This window comes from Culex quinquefasciatus, chromosome 1 (assembly GCF_015732765.1).
Source record: "Culex quinquefasciatus strain JHB chromosome 1, VPISU_Cqui_1.0_pri_paternal, whole genome shotgun sequence".
Classification (NCBI taxonomy): domain Eukaryota; kingdom Metazoa; phylum Arthropoda; class Insecta; order Diptera; family Culicidae; genus Culex; species Culex quinquefasciatus.
This window is the reverse complement of record NC_051861.1, coordinates 45415563-45426193: the sequence shown is the minus strand read 5'-3', so window position 1 is coordinate 45426193 and position 10631 is coordinate 45415563.

The window sequence follows — 10631 nt, the reverse complement described above, 5'->3', positions numbered from 1 at the left end:
AAAATTATAGGATGCTTTTGGAAAAAAAAATTTTTGGGTCATATATCATCAGGCCTGAAAGGGTTAAAATTGGCCCGAAAAATCAGGGGCAAAAAACATTTTTTCTCGAAAAAGTTTGAAATTTCAGTGGAAATTTAAGTGCAATCAGCTGCGTTTAGGTTCATCATCAACATGTTTGGGTTGATTTAAAAATCTTTCGAAGTTTTGAAATTTTTTGTTGAAAACTAATGATTGCAAAACAACAGAACTCGTGTAAAATGCATTTTAAAACAATTTTTGTATCCTAATGTTTGATACTATGACTTGTTATTTAAATTTTTATACATATATATTTATAAATTTGGTCTCCCCCCAAAGGAAGCCGAGGGAAAAAAAACTTTGAAAATTATTTGCATCGGCCTAACCAGAAAAAACAGCTCAAAGATCCGCCATACCTTACACAATCAAATAACATGCAGGAAAAATAATTAATTTATTTACCCAAAAATGGGTAGATGATACCCAAATTTGGGTTGCTGTGGATAACATTCTACCGATAGATGGCTAGGATAAGCATAGACTCGACCCCGGCAGCAGAGACTCAAACCAGACTGCTGGTGCCGTCTGGTGGTAGAATGTTGTTTACACATTTGTGTGGAATTATCTCAAAATGGATAAAATATTACCCAAAATTATACTCTTTTGGGACTGACAAATTCTCTTTTCGAAAACCCTACTTAATCCACCTTTAGGTGGTACGCTGAAAGCCCGAACATGGTAATTTAAAGAAAATTAGCTAAAAATGCTGCTTTTAAAATTAGCCAAAGCTTTTTGGTAAAAGTAAACGTACGAAATCATTATCATTCTCTCCAATGAGGGTTAAAATTACAATACCGCTATCGACATAGTAAAACTGGCTGCGTTAATCAGTCAATATAAGCATGAAATGTTTTCAGCAAAAAAAAACGTCGGTGCGTGTTCTCAATTTAACCCTACAGCATGGTAGCAACTACCACGGTTGGGTTTTCAGTGTAGGTGCTTTCCCCACATTCTTCCCACTGAAAATTTTGGCTCGAGCCTGAATCGAGTCGAGGCTCGAGACAAAATTCTCAGCGGGTTATAGAGTTATCTAAGCCTGCTATCACGCACACTAGCACACCATTTGTTTTGCTCACCGGTACAAAATTTAACCTCAATCTTTTTTCGTGTACGTACACGCAATACATGCGCACGTAGTTAACTCTATAGATTGCGTGTAGGTACGTACACGAAGGGTTTTTAGGTTAAAATTTGTACCCGCCAGCGAAAACAAATAGGATGCTAGTGTGCGTGAGCTCGGGCTTAGATAACTTTATAGTGAATACCAGAGCTGAAAATGTCAGGGGTCATGACGCGAAAATCGGCGACGCATACACGAATTTTTCAGATCCATTCACTGAACCTCAAAACCGTGACATAAACAAACCCGACTCAGTCGTGAGTGCCCTAGCTCACTGAGCAGCTGCAATGCGAGGCAGTAGTCGACCAACGCTCATTCGACGTTGCACGCACACACATAAAGAAACGAGTTTTTACACAAAAAGTTGGTATTTATGCCCGGAAATGTAATTTTCAATATAAGTTATGGTTTTTTAAAGTGTTTTGCACAGTCTAGAACCATTCGATTGTTTGAAAATAGTCAAAATCGGTCAAAATAGTGTTTAGAGAGGATTTTACGAGTCAGTCATACGACACGAATTGAGTGAGTATGGAAAATTAAGATTCACTGCAGTTTGCTTTTTTTATACTTTTTCCTCATGTATTTAAAAACGTGGGTTTTTTTTTATAGAAAACCAAGATTTTTGGGTATCAAAATATCGGAGATTGTATGCCCTTTCCGATGGTACATAGGTTGGCCTATGAATCGTGGACCGGTTTTCCGACGACGTAATTCCGGCTTGGTACGGAATTCCAAAGAAAAATCAATTTCATCGATACTAAGACTTCCAAACGGTGTTATATCCACTTTAAAATGTTTATTTAGCAAATCTATGATAATATAATGACATTTATATAAATCAAAAGTTTGCAAAATTAAGTTTAGATATGTTTTATATAGAATTTCAGGAGTTATATAAACTTTTATACTAAGTAGTTTGTAAACTTTATATGCAATCCAATTTATTTTTTAAATCAGTCAAGGATGCCTGTTTGGAGTTGTGACTCTGGATTTATGATGATTTGCCAACAAATAACTGTATTTATGTAATTTTTTTGAAAGGTGTACAAACTTTTTTGCACCTTTTCTGATTTTTGTAATACCGTCAGTGAGGTGACTATGGGTAAACAAACAATAAATCTCTCGTAATTTCTTCTTCTTTAGAGGGGGTGACATTGGGTCAAATGAAACTGAAATCAAAATCAAAACATCCACTTTAACGACCCCCAGGTCTTTTGTGGTCTTTGTTGAACGTTGGTTTGGAATGTTGTACAGTTGTACAGTTATTGCACCAATATATTTGTCGGAGTTTCATCATTTTGTAATAAAGGCTCTATTTCACCTCTGGTGATATTAAATCGGGGGTTTTTTATAACTGCTGTTACTTGAACTTAAATATTTGATTTGAAAACATGATGGAAGTAAAGGAAAAAGAATAATACGAACAATTTTCGAGTCCCTCCCTATTCTAAAAAAACTGAATTTACTTGTTTTCAAATGTTCCATTCTCATTCTGAATGTAACAAAACAATAAACCAAATGATCAATTGGTTTAAACTTATCTGCTCATCCTTTTGGTTTATCGTTGATATGCTGAAAAGATGATAATTAATAATTTTTAGAATAGTTCAGAAGGCAATTTTCAACTATTTAGAAATCGTTCAAGAGTAATTTCGGCATTTATGCCAGTTTCCATCTTTACATAAGAAACACGAAAGCTGCCTTGCAAGAGCAGCAAAAAATGCATCTCCTAATCTGAAAGTCATAAATCACCGACTCCAGCGCAAACAAAGGTTTTCCAGGGAAATTTCGACTTTCAAATTAGCTAAGACACCTCATTCCGGGCCGGCAGTCCCGGTTGAGAACCGGCTCAGATCGATAATCTTATAAAAAAGTTTTTGTTCACTCGAGAAAATGCTTGCCAATCTTATTACAATTTTCGACCCATTCTTCTGCTTCAGGGTTGGTTCGAAAATGATTTTTCTCACCGCTAGGTTCACCTACAGACAAGGCTAATCTACTTTCGGTAATTGCATTAGGAAACTTATGATGAAGCGTGAAAGAGTTATGCTCGACTGGCAAAACCTGATGCCTGGTGGACAAGACGTAAGGGCAAGACCTTAAGGTATGCTATTGATAGCCATGCAAACCGCATCCCCGCTGGCCAATATTTGCTTTGCTCCTTTTGCAGTCCTGAGAGATAGGCTATTGCTGCTGCTGGCGGCAAGGACGAACAACCGGATTATCCTTAGCCATGTTTCCACCCACTTTTGGCTTCTGTGCTGAGGCTGATGAGGTGGGAGTGCAATAAACATCCCAAGACCATCATCATTCCGTTGTCCTTTTTCGCTCGGGGATTTGCAATGAGGAAAGACAGAAAAAAACCAAAAGTTAACCACAGTCACAGAAGATACCTTTCAGCATTATTCGCATTTTGGGATAAGGAGAAATTTCATGCTACATCTTACGGATGAGGCTAGGCGATTATGATAATTTTATAGACGTAGAATAAAACTATCACCGCTAAATGATTACGGTTGCAAAGTGTTTGAATTCGTTATGGTTTTTGGATGTGGATTAGCAAAATGGTAATTGATTAGAATTTGCTTGCAGGTAGAATGAAGAACGATCTTAGATATTGGATGTAGTGAACTGTTTAACTTTTTTTTTATGTTTTCTCCCTGCTCGAGGTTTTCGAGGTAAAAATACAGCTCAGGATCAATTATTCTAAACCTCGATTATCCGAAGGTTTATATGGGAATTCGAATAATCGAATCACGATTTATATTTTTTCGAATGTCTGCAAGATTATTGTACCTTGATTAACTGGACGGTAGTCTGTCAACATTCTCACGTCACAGTAATTCCTAGAACCAACATTGATTGCCCAGAAACGTTAATTCTACGGAACAATATTAACACACGCTGACCTTTTCCTCGCTCAAAACTAAAACGACATTGTTTCGAATGAACCCTCTGTCACCAGCAATGCCAGAACCGTAGACAATGACGTCCTCTGTTCAAACTGACCCATCAGGACTCAGCGGGATACTGGACCTGGTCCTGGCTCGCACCAGTAAATGAGAAAATAATTAAGACCGAATTTCGTGCATTGATTGACTTTTCGAGAGTTCCCAGGCAACTCTCGGAGACTCTCGGCAAAACAAAAGGGGCAAAACCGTTTTCAAGCGACGAAACTTGTGGAAAATAATGAGAAGTTATTAAGTCACACAGAATAACATCGATTTTGGGCTCTTTAAAGTGATACGGGACCTTAAATGAAGTGGGTCACCTCGGCTAGAGTACTCGAAACATACAACCCATGTACGGTTTCTGGCTCTTAATTAGAAGCAATTGTTGTCGACTTCCGTTGAAAGGCTTCAGGCGGTGATCGATCGAATCCGAGCCGAAATTGCTACCGTTTCAGGAGTCCCCTGGCAGTTGAGGGTTCCGAAACTGATCCATCACCCGACCGGAACAATGCCACACCGGAAAGCCGCTCGACCACGTGTCATCCCATCCTCCTTTTCCCCCTAGTAACGAGTTATTTCATCGCAAAATGGATCTCATTAGAAAAAAAACATGAAGAAGACAAAAGCTTCGGCATATTGTGGCTCAAAATTCAAACAACGAAAAACTTTATTTTTGGACCAGTTCCCAAACCGACTAACGAGGAGTCCGAGAGGTCAGCTTCGTGGAGATAAATTATAACGAAAAGGATTCCCAAAAAAAATATCGAAAGAAGCGCCTTTTGAGAGGAAATGTTTTGCTGAAAAGCGAAAGAAACTGAGAAAGATATGATTATCACTTGCATATTACGTATAATCTAAAATGCTTTATAACATATAATTATGCTGCTTATGTTCGGAGCCGGCGTCCGAGTTTTATGTTTGGAGAGATCCAAAAAGGAGATGCCGGGCAGAGAACGTGTTTTGCAAACACAACGATCCATTGACTTTTGGTTTCTTCTGTATTTATGACAGGTTTTTTTTTCTCGGCAGAACCGCAAGATAACATATGTACTTGCATTACAAAAGATGAGCCATCATTTGGGCCTCTAATGGCAGGGAAATTGAAAATGTCGGTTCTTGTTTCGTGTCGATGAGCTAACAAGTTTGAATGTTATTATGCGTTAAAAAAATAGTTTTCTTTTAATGATAATTTTAAAAATGCTATCAAAATATTACTCAAATAACATTTAATGATATCATAATTCATCGAATATGTTTTTCAAAAAAACACAAACAATATTTTGTTATTACCATTTTATCTGTAGCTGGCAATTTAGTAAGGAGTTTATTAACTTTTTTTTATTAGTTGAGCTATTCAAAATGTTATTTCAAGAGTACTTTTTCAAAAGATCATATCTAAAGGGAGATAGGGAGAATTAGGGCGGTTCATCGTTGTTGCATACAATAATGCAATAAAATTGCATGAAATATGCGTAGGGGAGAGTGGGGAGACTTGATCCCCTTTTTTTGTATCGCACATAACTCTGTTAATTTCTCACAAAACTATAAACTTTTTGCATGAATTGAAAGCTTAAACATTCATCTATGTTTGGCTTATAAGGGTATTTAATCAGATGAACTATTCGAATCATGCCAAGCGTTTTAAAAAAATATTTTAAACCGGCATTTTAAAAATGTTAGGGGTAACTTGATCCCCCTATCAACGTTTTGCAGAAATCTTAAGCAAAATGTTTCTTATTCATCCAAACTTTTAATTTTCTATAAGTTACAGCAATTTCACATAAAACCTGTACGTTTGTGTCCAAAATATAAAAGTTAAGTATGTAAAATATTTAAAAACTTCAAATATTATTTTTTAGACCAAAATTAAGCATGTTTACAGAAGCTGAAAATTTTTGTTTACAAAACTTTTGAAAAAAAGTTCAAACTGCAGTAAGTTATTTACAACTATACTAAAGGAAACTATGTACGAAAACCCAGCCCAATTAATTAATCTTGAGGCTGATTCCAGTGACTGTAAAAATGCAGGGATCAAGTCTCCCTAAATGCACTTTTTTAAACAATTGATTGTAAAAATAGTATGACGATAAATTTAACATCAAATGCGTAAGGGTTTTGGAGTTGATAAGTTTATCAAACAATTTATGTAAAAAAATATTTTTTGAATAATTTTCGAGTGTTTTCTATAGATATCAAAACAAAGAAAAAAAGATCTCTTGGACGTTTCTTGCAGCTCGTTTTAGAAAAATGTGTGTAACTTAATCTAAACATTTTATAATTTTTTGCTTTGTTTTCTACAATGAGTTTTAGTTAATTTCGCACAACTTTCTAGAACAAAGCTAATAGTTTTACCCACATGCTGACGAGATACAGGCTTGGGATCAAGTGTCCCCGGGGATCAAGTCTCCCCACTCTCCCCTATGGAGCGAACCGCACTTATTCTTCTACAAACATTGGAGAAAAACCATTCGGCCCTGTCTGAATATTTTTGAAAACAACATTTACTTCCCGGTCCGACGGAAGGCGTGGTCAGACAAATCTCGTCTCGAAAAATGCCACCGGGACCGTCTGGGATCGAACTCAAGCCGACAGGGTGAGAGGCAACCACGCTTACCCCTACACCACGGTCCCGTTGGTCGGTGTTATTGAAAGTAATCGAAATAACTATTTATGACCACTTAAAAGATTAAATCTTAATCTTAATCCTAATAAATTTTATTTATTTTTGTAAAGCTGGATTGTTTCATAATCCAGGTTTGATGTCAGAAGTCAATTTTGAGTGAGGAAAGCATCAACCAAATAGATGGATTAAGTTAGTTTTCCATTGTTATAACCTGTGCCTACAACTTTGCTGGAGAAACCAAGAATTATCAAGATTATCATTTCTGAACAGAATTGTTGTACACGCAATAAATGAGTTCGCGTAAACTTGAACAGAAGAACCAGGAAGAAACTGTTCAACTTTTATGGTGCCAAATTCAAAATAGCATTTTTTTTTGAGTGTAGAATTGTTTGGACAAATGGATAACTTAAATAATATATTAATATATTAATATTTTTTTTGATACAACGTAAAAATGCATTCAAATCTTGAGAGAAGATTGTTTAATTTCCCAGGGTTATAAAACCTTGGGAAACGGGAAATTTTCAACATAATTCTCGGGAAAAGTTCAATTTCATAAAATTTGTTCTGATCTTGGTTTTGATTCATGTTTAACATAAAAATTATATACGGCAGCAACGTTAATCGTCAAAATCAATGCGAGGATCAATTAATGGCTTGACTGCATGTAAAAAATACATACATCCATACATACAACTTCAAGAAAATATAAAAATTGTCTTATTTTATAAGCTGTCTTGCAAATCTTTCGGGAAACAGGAATATTTCAACTAATACCGGATAATGAAAATTTATTGAAAATTGTTCTAATCTAGGATCTGATTATTATTTGCAACACAATTGTATATGATATCAACTTGAAGAATAAAATAGGTACCATAAACCGGGGTGACATTGATAGAATTTCAATTTATTTTTGAAATATTTTCCAACTGGTAAGGTGAATCTTAAGATTTCTATTTTTAAAACATGTACTAGGGTAGACCACACAAGGTCCATGCACTATTTTTGATAAAAAGTTTTTTCGATAGTTTAAAAAAAATAGTTGCTTTGAAAATTCTAATTTTGAATTTCGGGGTGACTTTGATAGTTCGTCTGTTGTGTGCTATCTTGTGACATCGTCCATTTAGTACTAATCGAGTAAATTGATTTTTAATGTTTGATGACAAATATTTTCAAAACTTTGAATGATAGAGCCGAACTTTTAGAAGCAATCAATAATTTAACCGACTTAATCATTATATTTTCAAAAACAAAAGATTGCATTGCCTGCCATCAACAAAAAATTGTGAATAACAAGACATTTTTTCCTCATTTTCTAACAAAAAAGGGGCACGATCATTTTGACGATACGGGAAACGGAAGCGAGTTCCCAAAATTGAGTTAAAGCTTCTTGTAGTGTTTGTTAAGTAGATATAGCTAAACGTCATCATTAACTCATTTTCGACCAAATCTCGGTCTGTGTCACAAGATAGCACATAGCAGACGAGTTATTTTTGTAAAATCAGATTTACTTAGTTCATATTTTATGGTTACGTCAAATGTCTGGTAGGGGAAAGTGGGGCAAGTGTAACAAGCTAAGGAAATGTTCGTTATAACTCATTAAAAACGTTAAAAAATCTGTCGGATTTTTTAGAATCATCTTATTCCAGGTTTTGACTGAGACTTTGGATAGAACAAGTTTTTAAAAAAATCTGTTTTTTAATGTAAAAAATTGATTTTAAAATTTTTGATTTTTCGTACGTTCTACTCAACTAGTGGGGCGAGACGAACAACCCGTTGGGACAAGACGAACAACCCATTAAAAAATCATGCTAATTTACTAAAAATTGAACTATTATCACTTAGATACATCAGATTAGGATGTATTTAAAACGTTTCTTTCATTTTTAGATAAAAAATAATATTTTACTATAAATTTGACCGTTTTTACGGAAAAATATTACTTAGATGATAAATAGTAAATTTTCATGATATTATTATATCGTGCATGGACAATTTTTTAAACAATTGTTTATCAGTTTTTAAGAACTTTTTTGTAGTTTTTTCACAATAAAATATGTTGCTGCAGCAATTCGTAGTTTTTTCCATACTAAAAATCCATATGGTACACTTGCGCCCCACCTAAACAAGATTTTTTAAAAGCTCTCTATTAAAATTACCAAAACATAAATCATACTTTATAATACGTGCAAGTCATTGGTAGAGACACTACTGATCTAGGAAAAATTGCATTTTGATAAAATGAGCCCTAAGCCTTATTTTGTACTTTCCAAATATTATAAGAAAACAAAGGTTTTGAAAAAAACTTAATTGAATCCTATTCCTCAGCTAATTGCATTGCTAGCAACAATTCCTTATACTGGAAATAATCAAAATTTAAAAATTACGGCCTTACGAGCGATTGTTCCTCTTGCCCCATATGGTCGTCTTGCCCCACCTTCCCCTACAGCTGTTAAGAAAAAAAAAATCAAGTCAACTATGTCAACTATGTTTATAAGCTTTTGAACAAAATACATATGTATAAATTTTAGGTAAAATTGTTAAAAGTAAAAAATGCCTAAAATTCGTTAAAACTAGTTTATTATCGAATCATATTACACTCTTTCTTTCGAAGCAAGATTAAAAAGTTTTCACATTTTATATGACATTTGTTCTACTGAAATTGCTTATTGGTAGATTTTTTTGAATTATGTTTCAAAAACACATAATATCAATTATTTACAAACTTAGTTTACCTTCTCCTAGTGGAAAATTGCCCAAAGAATCCGAAAATGCATTCCATTTTCCGATTCGAAATCATGTTCATTGAGAAAATCATGACACTATTAAAATTATGACATATTAAAATAATACTATTTATCCACATTTTCTCAATTAAAGTTCACTCACTTTTTAAACTTTTCAAAATTTTGTGAAAACTTCATCTAAGAGTGCTTTGAGCACTTCTCTACCACGGTCAGAATGATTCCATACCATTCCGTACGTATTTAATTTGTACTCTTCAAACCTATCAAAGTCATTTCGTTCTATGGTATGCGGATAAATTTATGACATGGGAAATCTTGAAGAAATTAGAAATTGTTTTTTTATGATTAATAAAAATTCAAAATCAGCTCTTGAAAAAATTGAAAAGCGTTACCTTAAAATTCCAACTTCAACTTTTCTTGAAAGACTTCTACTTCTTATGTAATCACAAGTCAATTTTCAAATTATTGGAACTATTTTGGCAGGTTAAGCAAGTTTTTAGCTAACTCAACTTGGATTTTAGTTAGGACTAACATTGGGTTTGCTTGAAATAGGTTCTCGGCGTAGCGCAAAAAAAAAAAATGTTTTTATTTAGACGATAAATTAACATTAGGGTAGAGTAGTCATCAATGAGACACGGGGAACAATGATAAAATGGCTCTCACAAGTCGTAGTTTCAACCAATCAGGCTCATATTTGGGGGAAAGGTGTATCTACTGGATACACGTCTGCTATAATAGTGGCTTTGGGTATGGACGCTCCCTTGAAAAGTTATTCATAAAGGTTTGATTCTGAAGTGTAAAAGTAAATTATGGACAAAAAATACTTTTTCGCTCGTAGGCTGCCATTTACACCAAAACTTATATTTCTTCAAATTTCTTTCGACGTTCCATAGGGATTAATTAGAATATACCCAGAATCCAGGGCTGTCTCATTGTTCCCCACTCATTTAAGCCCATGGGTAACAATGAGACACTTTGATTTTTCTTCATTAAAAATTTCAAAATTCATGTAAATCTTTCAAAACATGAATTGAAAGTGATTTTTGGCATATTTATAGAGTTTTCACTTCATTTAACCAAACATACAAAGTTATTTGGTATAAATATAT